The 17,946-nt window shown below is 49.8% G+C and overlaps 1 protein-coding gene across 1 annotated transcript in view; it reads right to left on the bottom strand.

The window, feature by feature from the left end:
- Window positions 1-17,946, bottom strand: part of CANX (calnexin) — a 136,723-nt gene that overhangs the window by 85,519 nt on the left and 33,258 nt on the right. The window lies entirely within an intron of this gene.

The following is a 17,946-nucleotide window of genomic DNA, read 5'->3' as shown; positions in this document are numbered from 1 at the left end:
GGAGCTGGGCACGAAGCGCTACGCAGGAGGCGTAGGGGGCTGGGCACGCGGCGTTACGCTGGGAGCGCAGGAAGCAGGACACGAGTAGTTACACTAGGAGCGCTAGAAACGGTGCACGGGGCACTACGCAGAAAGCGCGGGAAGCAGCGCAGTAAGGCCCACTTTTGTAAGCGGGTAGGCGCGAGCCTTCTGCAGCCGGTCAGGGGTCAAACCGGGGGCCTCAATTCCAGTGAAGCCCGTGCTGTATCTCCAACCCACCCTCTGCTGGAGCCGGTGCTTTGGATGGGGCATTTCTTTCTTGCCGTTTACAAGTGTGCAAGCGGCACTCATGTGCGGGTAGGCATGGGCAGGGTTGGCTGAGGAAGGGACGAATGACCACGGAGCTAATGGGGGCAAAAACTGAGACACTTGGAAGTTTTAATCCACCGGCGCGGGGGCCCACCATCTGCTCGGGCATGTACGGGACCTTGATCCGGAGCCTGGCACGGCACAATCCCTCTGCACTTTGCAGTATCTCCAAAGCAGAGGGAGAAGGGGTGGCAGATGGCCCTAAAGCCCCATATACAAAACTTTAAAAATTATTTTTGACCTCCTGGGCAAAGGGAAAAACAAAGCCTAAACATTATATCTGGGCGGTGTGGGTGGAAGTGAATAAAACATTTCGTGGGGCCCAGTGATAGTCCTGCAGGTAGGGCGCTTACTTTGCACATGGCCAACCTGGGTTCAATCCCAACACCCTCTATCATCCCCTGAGCCGGCCAATAATGATTCTTGAGTCTAGAGCCAGCAGTATTCCCTAAGCACAGCCAGGTGTACCCCCCTAAACAAATGACAAAGCATTTGGATGGGGGATGGGGGACTTTCTTGTTTTGGCAGCTCCTCCAGGCTCTACCATGCTGGGGGGTTCATGCGGTTCTGGGGGACCAACTGGGGTTGCAGTCCTTTGGCTCTATGTCCCTGGTCCCATTATATAGTTTCCATCCAGTCTAGGGGTCACATGAATGCACGTGAAAAACTTCATGAAATGGGGGGGGGGACAGTGGGGGCCAGGCCAAAAGCAGACCCTGCAAACCCACAGTGGGGTGCAAAAGCCGTAAAACAGATGGAGGCATATGGGCGTTGGGGGATGAGGCGACAGGGCAGTCCCTGGGAGGACATGGGGGTAGCAGCATGCTGCCCTTCCAAGACTGCGGCACATCTGGACACAATGTGCTACTGTTATCTGACCCCAGGCAGCTCCCTCCAACCCCTTGAGGGTGCAGAGCACACCCCACCATTTCCAGCCAGGAGGTTCTAGTCACAGCTCAAGGCAAAGGACTTTGTGAAGGACAACTGGATGCCTGTCATTTCCTGCTGGAAACATCAGTTTTGCTTGGGGGACACCCTGGCAATGCTAAGTGCAGACTTCCAGCTGTGCTCAAAGGTCACTCCTGGAGGGGGTCGGTGAACCCTGTGGGGTGCTGAAGATTGAACATGAGTTGGCCACATGCAAAGAAAGTGCTTTCTCCACTGTGTTATTGCTTTGGCTCCTGATATAACTTATTCGCGAAAATCCTATTATGGAAAGGCAGGGAAAGGGGGGGCACAGGGAATAAGAGCATCTGCCCGGCAAGTGTGAGGCCCTGAGCTTGGTCCCTGGCACCAACCATGCACAGGCAGGGCATCCAAAATGGGCATGGGTGCCACCCCCAAACCACATGTAAACCCTAAGCGTAGAGCCAGGAGGGACCCCCTGAACAGAGCGAGGAGTCAGCTTTGAGCAATGCCTGATGTGACCCCAAATCACATAGACAGAATGGATTGAGTAGGGATTCCCGTATGAAGACCCTTGTGATTTGATCAACATGAAATACCTGAAGTTTGACAATGTCACCCAGAGGGTAGCTTGGGGACCCTCCACTAGCAAACCCCACTTTATTCCTGCCGAAACGGCCCGTCTTCCACCCAGCAGCCTCGGAGGTGAGAATCTTACCGTGTGCAGAGCCCAGGCCCTGTGCGAAAGACCTCAGGAAACTTGGAAAACTTTTGTCTGCACATGCCTGTCTTGGCAGAAGAGGGAGAAATGGCCGCCTGCAGCGCCCCCACTGGAGGGGGTCCTTTAGGGTATGGGACTCAAGTACCCTGGGTCCTGAGATCTCCCCAAACCCAGGCCTGTGTTGAATAAGCTCAGGGCTGCTCCCACAGCGAGACGTGTTCTTTCCCGTGACCTCCTAGCATGTGTCCTGAACCATCTCTCTTCCAAGAAGTGCTCGGAGTCACTGTCCCCTTTAAGGAATTTCCTGTGTCTGTTTCAGCAGCAGTATGCCTGTGGGATAGAGACCAACCTGGAAGGGCTGGGGAGGCTCCAGGAAAGGGTTCCCGTCCACCTGGGGCTCGGGTCCACTGGGATCTCTGATCCACTTAGGATCTCTGCTACACTCAGGATCCCTGATCCACTGATATCTCTGGTCCACTGGGATTTCTGGTCCACCTGGGATCTCTGCTTCTCGGGATCCATGATCCATTGAGATACCTGATCCACTGGGATCTCTGGTCCACTTGTGGCCTCTGGTCCCGGGGGTGGGGGGGGGGTGGGGGGGTGTCTATGGCTCTGATCCACGGCTGCACCTCTTATCCACTTGGGGGTCTTTATCTTCACGACCATGTCTTCCTAACTCATCCTGTGGGGACCCTCTGGGCCAGAGTTTAGTTTTGGTACAACCATGGCCTGTTTCCACTCTTCAGCCTTCAATCCCACTCCTGGTCCCGGGCCAGAAGTGGGAGAAGTGCTCAGCTCCCTGGAGAAGGCAGAAATCCACCATTCTGCATGGAGGCTCCCAGAGCAGCTCCCTTGCTCGGGGGAACACGGGGGCTTCCTCCAGGGGCTCTGAGTCACGCTGGGGTGGAGGGTCACAGTGGGGGGTGCCGGGAGAGATGGGGTGGGGGAGGGGCTGATACTGCAAGCAGAGTGGTGTGCGGGGGGTGGGGGGCGGCCGTTTCAACTGCAGAAGCCGGGGTCAGGGTTCTCTTTGCAGGCTGTGGCCGGGCGGGCCCGTCCTGGAGCCAGGCACCGCACGGACAGAAGCAGACTCACTTCCCAGCTCCGTGGGAAGTTCCTAAAACCCGCCCCGGCAGCGAACTCGCGCGTCCACCCCGCGTGGCCCCTGGGGAGGGCGGCGGCCGAGGATGCTGGGGGGCGCCTCGAGGAGTGGGGGGGAGGCACGGCGGGTCGCGGCGCGGCCCCGGCCCCGGCACAGGCCCGCCCCGCCAGCTAGGCTGACCCCCGGGCGGCCGCCTACCTGCGCGCGCGCCGCCGTCCGCGCCGCCGTCCGTGCCGAGCCCCGCGGCCGCGCGCAGCGCGTTCCCGCAGCTGGCCGACAGGTTGCCGGTGGCACGGCGCGCCAGGCTGAGGAGGGGCGCGGACCAGCCCGGCCCCGCCGTGCCCCGCAGCTCGCCCGGGTCCGGCAGCTGGCTGTGCGCCACGAACTCGAACTCCTCGCCCGGCTCCGACTCCGGCTCCGGCTCCCGCCGCGTCGGGCTCGGGTCGCTCTCCGGGTCCGGCCTCGCCGGGATGGCGCTGCCCTCGTCAGCCATGTTGGTTCGTCACGTGATCTGGGAAGATGCAGCGACTCAGTCACGTGACCTGACGACGGGGCGGGGCCGCACCAATGCCTTGGGCGGGGCTGAGCCGGCGGGCCTGTAGGTTCCATCCCGGCGGCTTTCTCCCTCTCCCTAACGACAGGCCTTATGCTAAACCCTCTCCCTGCACCCAACTTTCCTCCTGAAGCTCCCCGCCTTGCTTTTGCGAGTAGGAATTTTTTTTTTAAATTTTGCTTTTTTGCGTCACACCCGGCGATGCACAGGTTGTGTTTGGACGTCACTAGGTACTGGTCAGGACTCAGTCCTGGCTCTGCACTCAGGAGTTACTCCTGGCGGTGTTCTGGGGACCATATGGGATGCTGGGAATTCAACCCGGGTGGTCCACGTGCAAAGCAAATGCCCTACCCGCTGTGCTATCTCTCCAACCCCAGCGAGTAGGAAATTTCTGCAGAGTATAAATCCGAACATACACCCGCCTTGGCAGTGCCCCGAGGAGTGATTTAAACAGAAGTGGGCCAGAGGGTCCCGATAGATAGCTAAGACACTTGCTTTGCATGTGTGCATGGCATGCCGTTAAGTCCCGTGATCCCATATGGTCCTTGGATCCTGCCAGGTGTGGTTCCTGAGCGCAGAGCCAGGATTGAGCCCTGACCAGTACCAGGTGACGTCCAAAAACAACCACTACCGAACGCTGGGCCAGAGAGGCAGGGCAACGTGCGCAGGTTTTGCATGCAGGAGGCCCAGGTTCAATCTCTGGCATCTAGTGGTTTCATGAGCACCCCTGGCGGAACTTAACCACCACTCCTACCACCTCACCCCTCAAAAATGGAATCTTGGCTGCATCTTTGAGAGTTCAGTTCATGGAGCATTTTCAGTGTTGTCCAGACTGCAGTGATATTTTTATTTGCTTGGGGGCACAGCTGACTGCTCAGGGCTTCCTCCTGGCTCTGCTCATGCATGGCTCCTGGTGGTGTTAGGGTCCACGATGAGAGAGAGAGAGTTGCTACAGAGAGTGTGTGTTGTTACAGAGAGGGAGAGAGTGTTACAGGTGACTGGCCAAGGCTGCACCCCATAGAGAAATGGTCGGGTATGACCCCCACCAATTGCGGGGAAGGGTTTAAGTACCCTAAAACCACCTTGTTCTGTCTCCCTAACTGACCTGTAAACGGATTGGTTAGTGCCACCTGTGGGTGCCCCTTTGTTCTATTCATTTCATGCCTGGCTGACCACTAGATTCCTTCTTTTTACTGATTGGCACTATTTGCAAGCATTGTAAATTTTGTTCGTTCTGTTCCCTTTCGAAAGATTGGTCTCGGGTCCATGCCCAGTTCAGCTGTCAGTTACATAATAATACAGAACAGCAGAATGACTACTAGCAACTAAAATGGCTGCTCTTTGGTTCTATCAGTGGGACTTGGGAGAACCTACAGGGTGCCAGGGTTTGAACTTGAGTCAGCCGTGTGCAAAGCAAGAGTTCTACCCTAAGATGGAGGGATATATTTTGTTTTGTTTTTCTTTATCCTACCCAGTGGTGCTCAAGGATCACTCCTGTTGGACTTGAGAGGACCATATGGGGTGCCAGGGATTGTACCCTGGTCAGCTGCATGCGAGGCAAGCACCTTATGCATTGTACTATTGCTTCAGCCCACTGTAATATTTTGATTTTCCTTTCAAGACTGAGAAAGGTGGGGCAGGAGCAACAGTATAGTGGGGAGGGCACTTGCTTTGCATGTGGCCGACCCGGATTTGATCCCTGGCATCCCATACAGTTCCCTGAGCACCACCAGGAGTGATTCCTGAGTGCAGAGCCAGGAGTAATCCCTGAGTATTGCTGGGTGTGACCCCCCCCCCAAAAAAGACTGAGAAGACTGATTTGTAAGAATATGGAGCACATCATGGCAGGTATTATATTTAGGGCAATTTCAGAAGCCAATTGAGTGTGGAAAGGTTGGATTACAGCTGAATCTCACAAAGACAGTGTTCATGAGAAATAGTCTTTTTCCTGACGTTCCATTCACTCTCAATGGAATGACCAGCTCTGAATGCAACAGTACACACCTATAGTTATGTGTACCTAGGTCGAGAAGTCAACATGACAAATGACCTGGCACCTGAGTTGCGCAGGAGGAAGAGAGTGGCTTGGAATGCCTTCAAGAGTGTCGAAGAAATAACTAAGAGGACGAAGAACCTTCAGCTCCGAGCACATCTCTTCGATTCCACTGTTCTTCCTGAATTAACATATGCCTTCAGAGACCTGGGTCCTATGAAAACAGGATGCAAACACTATTCAGGTCTCCTAAAGAGGAATCGAAAGGCCTATGCTTGGAGTATCATGCTACACTCAAATGAGAGAAAGAATCCGGAGTTCCGTCCTCCGTCAACGCTCAAGAATCAGGGACGCTGTCTCGTTTGCCAAGGCATCGTAAATCAGTTGGGTTGGACATGTAATGAGATTTGGAGACAACGACAGGACTAGAGCCATTACCGACTGGATTCCACGGGACGTCAAAAGATCACGTGGCCGCCCACCTATGAGATGGTCAGACTTCTTTGTCAAGACCCTGACCGATCGGTTTGAGGCTCTTAGTGTTCCTAGAATGAGCAGATGCCACTGGGGTATGCTAGCACGCAACAGGGATGAATGGAGATGTTACTGGCACCCACTCGAGCAAATCGATAACAGGATATCAAGTGATCAGAAGCCAATTACAGTTCTGTCCTCATCCCAAGGCAAAATTCATTTCATGATAGTTTTGGAAACACACATTTAAAACCCAGGTCACTGGATAACTAGGCCAACTTCTCGAAATTTGGGAGATGACTTACTTGAAAAACTTCAGTTGTGTATCATTTAGGAAAACTTCAAGCTGTTTTTTTTTTTTTTCAATTTTGTCCTTTCTCCCCTGCCTCCTTGTTCCCCCTGTGAACTTAGGACCCTCTGGAGTAAGCAGAACAGACTAGTCTGAGGCTTGAAGTTTGTAGTAGCTAAACATTGGTTAGCAACACCCCATACCCTGTATTCTCTGGGCTCTGATGGAGCCAGCGCAAAATCAGCTCAGAGACTAATTCTGGCTGTGCTGAGGAGCGCCCCCTGGTGCTCTTGGGGGAGCGATTCCTGACTAGTCCTGGCTCTGTGCTCAGGAGCGTCCCCTGGTGGTGCTCAGAGGATCATAGATATTACTGGGATAGAACCGCCTTCCCTCTCTGGCTAGCCGGACCCTCTGTTCTCCTGCCCTTCCTGTCTATACCCAGGACCGTGTAAGTACGGAGCCCAAGCGATTTTGGCAAATTCTCTACTCTGGTCTGTTGTAGAAACCTCAGCCAGAAAACATACTAAGATCCTCAGACTCAGGGCTTGAGCCTTTGACCTTCCTGATATATACATATACATATACATACATATATATATATATATATATATATATATATTTCTGGTTTTTTTTGATCATTGGATCACATCCAGAAATGCTCAGGGTCACTTCTGGCTCTGAGCTCAGGAATCACTCCTGGTGATGCCCAGGAGTCATATGGCTAGAATTGAATCTCAGTTGGCTGCATGCAGGGAAAAGCCCAACCTGCTGTACTATTGCTCCAGGCCTTTTCAGATCTTTCTTCACTGGTGCCTGAGGCTTTGCTTGTCTAGGAGCGGGGAGCGGGGTGTTCTGCTGCTGGGGTTCAGAGAGGGGAGGGAGATGTGCTGAAGATCAAACAAGAGTTTTCATGCCTGAAAGATATGTACTGAAAAATATGTGCTTCAGCCCTAGGGCCAGCTCTTCACCCTGGTATTTACTTTATTTTTTAGGGTTTATTTATTTTCTAGGGTTTTGGTCTTTGCTTGCTTGCTTCCTGCCTCTCTCTCTCTCTGTCTCTCTCTCTTTTTCTCTCTCTCTTTCTTTCTCTCTCTTTTTTTTCTCTTTCTTTCTCTCTATCTTTTTCTTTCTCTCTATCTTTTCCTCCACCCCCCCCCCCCCCAATGGTGCTCAGGGCTTATTCCCATCTCTGCACTCAGGGATCACTCCTGGCAGGGCTAAGTGTACCCTATGTAGTGCCAGAAATTGAACCCAGATCAACAGCATTCAAGTTAGTGCCTTTCCCCCCAGCTTGCCTCTCTGGCCCTGTACCCCTTTATCAGGTCCAGAACATTTCACTCCTAGATTCTGCACTTCCTAACCTTTCCTGCCCCAAGGACCCCTGGCAAGTTACAGTTTCACTTGTTTTCGTGACATCACATGTGCACAGGCAAGCAGGCGACTATCTGCAAACGGTAGTCATTTGGGGAATCTAGTGGCTGCAAATTTTCTGGGGTCAGATCTGGCACCCTGGCATGAGTATCTTTACCCAACGGGAGCCCCACCCCCACATTAGTGGGTGGATTTGACTTTCCTCTCTGAAAGGTGAAGGTTTGCAGTGGCCCAGCTAGGAGCGAAGAGTGGGGTTTGGCGTCATCTAGTGGTCCACAGATGACTTGCAGACTGTGCAGGATCTAAGCTTCCTCCCTCCCTCCCTCCCTCCCTCCCTCCCTTTCTCCCTCTCTCCCTCGTTCTCTTCCTTCCTTCCTTCCTTCCTTCCTTCCTTCCTTCCTTCCTTCCTTCCTTCCTCCTCTGTTCCTCCCTTCCTCCATTTCTTTCTCCCTTCCTCCCTACCTCCCTCCTTCCCTCCCTCTCTTCCTCTTTTCCTTCCTCCCTTCCTCCCTCCCTCCCTTCCTTCCTTCCTTCCTTCCTTCCTTCCTTCCTTCCTTCCTCCTTCCCTTCCTCCCTTCCTCCCTCCCTTTCTTCTTCCTTTCTGTCCTCCATTTCTCCCTCCCTTCCTCCCTCCCTCCCTTCCTCCCTTTCTCCCTCTCTCCCTCGTTCTCTTCGTTTCTTCCTTCCTTCCTTCCTTCCTTCCTTCCTTCCTTCCTTCCTTCCTTCCTTCCTCCTCTGTTCCTCCCTTCCTCCATTTCTTTCTCCCTTCCTCCCTCCCTCCCTCCTTCCCTCCCTCTCTTCCTCTTTTCCTTCCTCCCTCCCTCCCTTCCTTCCTTCCTTCCTTCCTTCCTTCCTTCCTTCCTTCCTTCCTCCTTCCCTTCCTCCCTTCCTCCCTCCCTTTCTTCTTCCTTTCCTTCCTCCATTTCTCCCTCCCTCCCTCCCTCCCTTCCTTCCTTCCTTCCTTCCTTCCTTTCTCCATCCACCCATCCATCCATGGGTTTACCCTTCCATCCATCAGTTTTGCCACCCTCACATCACCCTTTATCACCCACCTGTCCCTCTATCTGTATGGGGGCATTATCTTTGTCTGTATTGATCATCCACCCTGGTCCACATATTTATCCTTTTTTTAAAAAAATTTTATTAGTGAGGCACTATGAGGTACAGTTGTAGACTTACAAATTTTTTGTGCTTGGGTTTTCAATTATACAATGATCAAATACCCATCCCTCCACCAGTGCCCATTTCCCACCACCACAGATCCCAGTATCCCTCCCACCCCCCATCCCACCCTGCCTCTGTGGCAGGGCATTCCCTTATTTATCCTTTTTTAATGCATAACAAATTTTCACTCACACTCCCCATAAAATCCAGGTGGAGGGCCAGAGAGATGGTACAGCAAGTAGGGCACTAGCATTGCACGCAGGAGACCGGGTTTGATCCCCGGCATCCCATAAAGTCCTCTGAGCTCACCAGGAATGCAGAGCCAGAAGAATTCCCTGAGCATCGCCAAGTGTGAATCCAAAACTAAAAACAACAACAACAACAACAACAACAAAACAAAACACAGAAAACAAATCTCATGTGGAACTGGTGGAACTGGTACTTTGGGCTTTGTCTGGCAGAGTCAACCCAGAGATGAGGCTGAAGGACGTGCAGCGGGCAGCATTGCTGGCCCGAGCAGAGAGCAGTTTTGGTTTCATGAATCCGTTTAGTGTTGCCTTCCCTTTGGCTGCCGTCATGAGGGCTATTCTTTATTTTATTTTGATATTTTGGCCCAAACCCAGTGATGTTCAGGGCTTACTCATGGCTCTGAGCTCAGAAATTACTCCTGACGGTGCTCGGGAGACCATGTAGGGTGCTGGATATTGGACTTGTTTGACTGTGTGCAAGTGCAAGGCAAGTGTCCTTCCTGCTGTACTATCTCTCGGGTGCTAGCTTATACCTTTATTTATTTATCATCCTCATTAAGTTTTTTTCCAAGAATGTTTATTGAGATGCGATGATCTACAGTTATTCATAAGAAAGTTGCTTAAACTTTGTTAAACTTCCTTCCTTCTACACAATGGAATACTATGCAGCTGTTAGAAAAGATGAAGTTATGAAGTTTGCATGTAAGTGGATTAACATAGAAAGTGTCACGTTAAGTGAAATGAGTCAGAAAGAGAGGGACAGACATAGAAAGATTGCACTCATTTGTGGAATATAAAGTAACAGAATGGGAGACTAACACCCAAGGAGAGTAGAGATAAGTACCAGGAGGTTTTCTCCACAGCTTGGAAGCTGGCCTCACATGCTGGGGGAAAAGGCAGCTCAGATAGAGAAGGGACCACCAAGTAAAGGGTGCTAGGAGGGCCCACTCAGGATGGGAGATGCCAAAAGTAGACTATAGACCAAACATGATGGCCATTCAATACTTGCATTGCAGACCAGAGCAACCTAAAGGAGAGAGAGAGTAAAAGGGAATGTGCCAGTCACAGAGGCAGAGGGGGGAGGGCGGGGGGGACGGGGGGGGGATGGGAGGGATCCTGGGAGCATTGGTGGTGGAAAATGGGCACTAGTGGAGGGATAGGCATTCGATCATTGTATGATGAAACAAGCACAAAAATTTGTAAGTCTGTAACTGTACCCCAAGGTGATCCATTAAAAAAATAAATTTAAAAAATAAAAAAAGAAAGTTGTTTATCCCAAATAATAATGGTGGGTCTGGTGTCAAAATATTGAATGTAATAAAAGTAGAGAGAGAGAGTAATGTGCAAATCATCTGCCACACAGGTAGGGTGAGGCTGTAGATGGGCGGTATATAGGAGTATTTGGTGTTGGAAAATGGGAATTGGTGAAGGGACGGGTGTTTCATCATTGTATGACTGAGACTTAAACCCAAAAGCTTTGTAACTGTCCTCACAGTGATTCAATAAATAAATTTATATATAAAAAGTTGTTTAACACATATAACATCCCAACAACAATCCCACCACCAGTGTTCCCTTCTCTCCACCAATGTCCCCAGGTTACCTTCACTCCCTAGCCTTTCTACCATGGCAGGCATAGGACACTTTTTTTTTTCATATTATCTGTTCCAATAAAACTTAAAGGAATGGCAAACAGAATTATCGGAAAGCAAATAAAAAAATCAGTTGGTGATGATTAAATGTTACATGTTTTTAGCCAAAATTGACTTTTACTTTTATTTTATATTTTTATTTATTTTTATTTAAAACAGTGATTTATAAAGTTGTTCATTATACAGTTGTTTCAAGCATTTATTGTTCCAAAGATGTAGTATCCCAACTCAACCTGCCCCCTTAGGTACATAATAGATTTGCTTGATATCCGGTATCTTTAGTGACAGACTACAGTCCCGGTCATTGCCTGCTCCGTCCTAGCGGGTCATTCCTACACGGGTGCACGGCTGCAGGTCTCACTGCCTAACGAACTGGCAGGGCTGGAGCAATAGCACAGTGGGGAGAACATGCCTTGCAGGTGGCTGCTCCGTGTTCAATTCCCGGCATCCCATAGGGTCCCTGAGCATCATCAGGAATGACCCCTGAGTGCAGAGCCAGGAGTTAGTCCTGAACATCATCAGGTGTCACCCAGTCACAAAAAATTTTTAAAAATTTAAAAGTAAAGTGAGCTAAACTTGTTCAACTCAAGAGATGTCCAGATCTGGGATTTATTATTATTATTATTGTTATCATTTTATATATATAATAAAATATTATTTTATTATATCACTGTCACTGTCGTCCCATTGTTCATCAATTTTGCTAGAGCGGGCCCATAACATTGTAAGACTTGTTACTGTGTTTGGCATATTGAATATGTCACGGCTTGCCAGGGTTTGCCGTGCAGACGAGATACCGTCGGTAGCTTTCCGGGCTCTCTGAGAGGGACGAAAGAATCGAACTCAGGTCGGCCGGGTGGCCGTGTGCAAGGCAAACATCCTACCGGCTGTGCTCTTGCTCCAGTCATATATTTTATAATAATATTTATATATCATATATTTATGTATAAATAATATTTATATAATAAATATCAACTGATCAAGTGATTATATAATAAATATATTATATGTAAATATAATTACTATATATATTTATATATAATATATATATTGCAGAGCCTGGCAAGCTCCCCATGACATATTTGATATGCCAACATTGTAACAAGTCTCACAATGGAGATGTTACTGGGCCCGCTCGAGCAAATCGATGAATAACGGGAGGACAGTGCTATATATAATAAAATGTCATTTTATTATATATAATAAATATATTCTCTATATATAAATAAATATTTATCTCTATATTTATAGAGAGAATATATTTATTATATATTTATATATAGTATACATATTGAAGAGCCTGGCAAGCTACCCGTGGCATACTCAATATGCCCAAAACAGTAACAGTGATGGTGCTCATTCCCCTGACCCAGAAAGAGCCCCCAGTATGCCATCAGGCTACACTAGCATGTGACAGGGATGAATGGAGACATTACTGGTGCGTGCTCAAGCAAATTGATGAACCACGGGATGATAGTGGTAGTGATTATTATTTTATTAGCTTTTAGGGTCACACATCCTTCTCAAGAATAGAAAGAGCTATGCTTGGAATATCACGTTTAACTCAAACGAGAGAAAGAATCCAGAGTTCTGACATCCATCGATGATCAAGAATCAGGGACGCTGTCTCGTTTGCCAAGGTGTCGAAAATCAGATGGGCTGGTCACGTAATGAGATTTAAAGACGACCGTTGGACTAGAGCTGTTACCGACTGGATTCCACGGGATGTTAAAAGACCGCGTGGCCACCCACCTACCAGATGGTCAGACTTCTTCGTCAAGATCATGAACGATCGGTTTGAGGCCCTTCATGTTCGCGAACAGATGCCATTGGGCTACACTAGCACGCGACAGAGACAAATGGAGACGTTACTGGCGCCCGCTCGAGCAAATCAACAACTAACGGGAAGTTAAGTGATTAAGTGATTAAGGGTCACACATGGCAATGCTCAGAAGTTACTCCTGACTCTGCGCTCAGGAGTTACACATGTAATAATGCAGTGCTTGGGGGCCATATGGGATGCCAGGGATCAAACCCAGGTTGAACATGTGCAAGGCAAATGCCCTACCCGCTGAACTCTCACTCCAACCCCTGGGGTATTTTATTAGAGGGGCAAATTTCCCATGCTGTTCCATGAAGGACACTTTGGGTGGGAGATGGAGAATGGGGCTACACCTGGTGGTGCTCAAGGATCACTTCTGGTGGAGTTTAGGGGCCCCTGTGTGGTGCTGGGGAACCAACCACATACAAGGCCAGCTTGCTCCCCGCTGTACTATTCCTCTGGCCCTGACTGTACAGGGTTCAGATACTTGCTTTACAAATGGTCAATCCGGGTTCAGTCTCCATCACCACATAGCATCCCCTGAGCACTGCCAGGAGTGATCCCTGAACAAGGAGTCAGGATTGGTCCCCAGCAGCTAGGATTCATGCCTGAGCACAAATCAGGAGTCAGCCATGAATAAAGAGCCAGGACTGAGCCCCAAGCACAAGCCAGGAGTCAGTCGTGACAGAACCAGGAGTGAACCCTGAGCACAGAGCCAGGAGTCAGACCCAAGCTGATTCCTGGTTCTGTGCTCAGGGATAAGTCTGAGCACTGCTAACTGTGGCCCCCCAGAGCCCCCTCCCCAATTCCATGAGAGTATCCTCTTCACTGGGAGTGAGGTAAGCAGCGAGGTCTGATCCATTCAGAAAGCAGTTTGCATTTTGGTATCTTTATGGCAGGTCATCGAGGGGCCTTTTGTGTTACATGTGTATAGTTCTGACTTGTGGCACATCCAGTTGATGCTCAGGGGTTTTCCTGTCTCTGTAAAGTCTGCAAAGCCAGTGCTCCAAGTCACTCCTTTCCCAACAGTGATGGGTGACGAGAACAGGTGTGCCTCCACCTTTCACTGGTTATGGCAGGTAGACTGAGTGTCTTTATCCTCGCACTGGGATGGATTGTGCGGTGTAGGGAGTTGTTGGAGAGGGTCATGTGGTGCCTGGGGACTGAGCCTAGCCAGTGCTCTGCCGGGTGAGATGACAGCTATTGGCTTAGCATTGAGCACAGGGCTATAACGTATGCCCTGTGGGGAAATTGGGAATCTATTTTTCCAGGTGCAACATCTTCCACATTCATGCACACGAATGTAGACAACAACATGATCAAGAAAGCCATGCTGTGGGGCTGGAACTATAGCACAGCGGGTAGGGTGTTTGCCTTGCATGCAGCCAACCCAGTTTCCATCCCCAGCATCCCATATGGTTACCCGAGCACTGCCAGGAGTAATTCCTGAGTGCAGAGCCAGGAGTGACCCCTGTGCGTCGCCGGGTGTGACCCAAAAAGAAAAAAAAAGCAGAAAAAGAAAGCCATGCCGAGACACCAATCTGGTGACCGAATGAGCCCTGTCAACACACCACACACACACACACACACACACACACACACACCCCTCACGCATGCTATTCCAAGAGTTGCAATAACCCAGAATTACCACCAGGGGGCACCGAAATACTTCTGAGTCTTCTGTATTTTTACAGTATTGGGATCATACTATTAGCAGTTTGCAAAGTGGAGCCAAACTCTCTTCTTCATAATACTAGGCAAATGTTTGTGTTCCCCACCCCTTTTATCTTTTCACTTATTTCTTTTTTTTTTCCTGAGTCACACCAGGCTGGTGCTAAGGTCTGACTCCTAGCTCTATGTTCAGGTCTGACCCCTGGCTCTGTGCTTGGGGCTGACTCCTGGTTCTGTGGTCAGGGATCACTCTTGACAGATTTCAGAAGGCCTTAGGTAGTTCCAGGGATCAACCCTAGGGAAAAAGCTCCTGGCTCTATTTTCAGAGCTGACTGCTGACTCAGTATTTGGGGATGACTTCTGATTCCGTGCTCAGGGAGGATCACCCCTGGCTCTGTGCTTGGAGGTCACTCTTTATTCCTTCTTTCCCTTCCTCTCTCCTTCTCTTGGTTTTTATTTTTTATTTTGGTTTTCATATTTTATTGGGCTGGGGGAGCCTCACCCGGTGAGTCTCAGGGTCATAGGAGAATGTTTAATGTTAGAAATAGCCAATTCTTGGGGCTGGAGAGATGGTACAGTGGGGAGAGCATCTGACTTGCACGCTGCCAACCCAAGGTCAACCCCGGCATCCTATAGGGTCCCCTGAGCTTTCCAGGAGTGATTCCTGGGTGCAGAGCTAGAAGTAACTGCTGAGCATCACTGGGTTTGTCCCCAAAACCAAGCCAAACAAGCACAAAAGAAATATTCGACTTTTACAGTCCTGGTCCGGACTGATGCTCCTTCTGCAATCTCATCTATTCCTGCATAGCACCACAAATCCTTGGTTTGATTGAATGATTGAACCACACCTGGCGGGGTTCGAGACTGACTCCTGGCTCTGTGCTCAGGGCTGACTCCTGGCTGTGTGCTTGGGGCTGACTCCTGGTTCTGTGCTTGGGGTTAATTCATTACTCTGTGCTCAAGGGTCAGTCCTGGCTCTGTGCTCAGTTATCACTTTTGGTGGTAACTCGGAAGATGCTAGGCAGTGCTGGGGCTCAAACCTGGGCCATCCATGTTTAAGGCAAATGCATTCTCCATTGTTTTATCTTTCCAGTCACTTTGATTTCTTTTTTCTTCTTATTCCTGGGCCACACTTAGCGATGCTCAAGGACTGCTCATGGCTCTGCTCTTAGGGGTCACTCCTCGTGGGGCTGGGGGACCATCTGGGGTGCCAGGATTGAACTCTGGTCAGCTGCATATAAGGCAATGGCCTGACTGGCTATAGAATCGCTCCAGCCCCTGATTTCTAATATTTTTTAGAAATATTAGAATTTTTCTTCCTTTGTATATTTTCTTCCTTCCTTTCCCTCCGTGGAGGTTGCTCTTGGAGGAGTCGGGCTGTGTTTATCACACACTCACGCTTGTTGGGGTGCCTGCCAACGCTTCCTTTAGGGTCGGATAAGAGTATTTCCTGAACTCCAGGCATTAGTTGCAGTACCTAATTATGGCCACGAGGCGGCGCTGTGGCTCTCACACAGTGATCGTGGCAGTCACATCCACTTGACAATGCTCAAATATCTTTGGGGTGGAGGGACTCCCAAGCAATGCTCAGGAGGCCAGGAGAGGGGGTTCACTTCAGGTGATCCTCAGATGGAGTATCAGAGATCAAAGCTGGCTGCAGTGAACGTGTCCCGTATTTTCCTAAGCCAGGCTCAGCACTGGGGGGTGGGTCCAGAGGTCCAGCCCTGAGCCCCAAGTCCAGGCCCTTCGGTCCTTTTTAGCAGAACATTTTTTGTTGCTGATTTTGGGCCACACCTGGTGATACTCGGGGTTACTCCTGGCTCTGTGCTGAGGAATCATTCCTGGTAGCGCTTGGGGGACCCCATGGGTTCTGGAGATGGAACCCATATCAACTGCACGGTAGGCAAGGGGCATAGCCTTTGGACTATCTCTCCGCCCTCCCCTGCTGTTTCTATTTCTCATAGCTGCCTCTGGAGATGACGAGGAGCCTCAGATTCTCTTCTTCAGTGTGAGAGTGTGGAGGGATACTTCATCCTTTCGGGGGTCAGCTGTCACTGACCCCCAAAGAGATGGACAGACTTAGCTGTATGCAATTAGCATTCAGGTGGCCAAACTGCTTGGTGGCACTGGGATGGGCTCTTTTTTGGGGGGAGGTGGCAAATTCAGCAGTGCCCAGGGCTGACTCTATGCTCAGGGGTCACTCAGGGCTCAGGGGACCCACTGGGACGCTGGGGATAGAACTTGTGTCAGCTGATTCAAAGCAAGCACCCTACCTGCTGCACTATCTCTCTGGCCCTGGTTACGCTCCTTCGTATGTTCCTATACCTTGAGTTCCTTTTCTCTTTGCCTTCCTTTGCTTCTTCTAAGAAAACCAGCCATTTCCCATCAGCAATGGAAGTTTTTGTTAGCAGGGGGGTCAGATGCGGTACTTAGTTCTCCATCTGCCTCCGATCTGCATTTTGAAGCAAAACAACTTAAGTCTGAAAGTTTGCAGCGCTGTGACATTAGGGCTGAGCGAACTCCTTAATGTAAATATATTTCTTGCAGAGTTAATGAAGACTTGGAGTGCTTACAAAGTTGGCTATAATACATGTGTGACAAATTATATATAAACCAGATTTCACTTCCTGGTGCCTTCTCCCCCACCCCTCTCTCTCTCTCTTTTTCTTTTCAGCAGCAAAGGAAAGAAACATAGCAAGAAACCAGATCGCTTGGATTTCAGCTCCACTTTTGAAGAGATAATGCAGATTTAAACATTTTTAGCAACTTGCTGTTGAAAGAAATGAAACTTTGACAATAACAACCCTCTCCCGCCCCCAACACAAAACTTTTGCCATTTCTTAAATCAGGTCTAAGGTCTAAGGGTAAAAGGTTGCTGATGAATTTCTCATTCTGTCTCTCCCTAGTTCTCATCACTATGGTAATCTTTTTTTTTCTTTCTATTTTGGGTCACACCCGGCAATGCACAGGGGTCACTCCTGGCTCTGCACTCAGGAATTACTCCTGGTGGTGCTTGGGGGACCATATGGGATGCTGGGAATTGAACCCGGGTTGGCCACAAGCAAGGCAAACGCCCTACCTGCTATGCTATCGCTCCAGCCCCCACTATGGTAATCTTTGCATTACAGGCCAGTTGGTCCTCCCTTATCAAATGCATGGAAAAACTTTTCCATTTTTTTTGTCACTCCCAGCAGGGTATGGGGACCCCAGGCAGTGCCAGGGATAGAACTGAGGTTGGCAGTGTGCAAGTTCAATGCCATGAGGCTCTGAGGACTGAGCACCTCTCCAGGAAGGGCAAGGAGACTGAGGTTTGGAGATTCCTTTCTTGCCATCTGCTCCACACAGCCCAACTTGCCATGCTTTCACTAGCACTGAATTTTAAAATGTTTGATGTTAAGGTAGGTTAATCCCTTCCAAAAAGGAAAAACAAAAAAGTTCAAGGCAGTAGAGCATGTGCTTGGCATGTGGGAGGCCCTGGGCCCTGCGACCCACGCTTCCTCCATCCCTGTAAACAAAAATAATGTAACATTCACATTTTGTTTTTCTGGGGGAGGCTGGAGAGATAGCACAGCAGATCTGTGTTGGTCTTGCTGATTTGATTCTTGGCACACAGATGATTCCGAGTCCCA

Source organism: Sorex fumeus, unplaced genomic scaffold, assembly GCF_029834395.1.
Source record: "Sorex fumeus unplaced genomic scaffold, SorFum_2.1 ptg000029l, whole genome shotgun sequence".
Taxonomy (NCBI): Eukaryota; Metazoa; Chordata; class Mammalia; order Eulipotyphla; family Soricidae; genus Sorex; species Sorex fumeus.
Note: the sequence above shows the minus strand (reverse complement) of the source record. Positions and strands in the feature narration are given on the sequence as shown.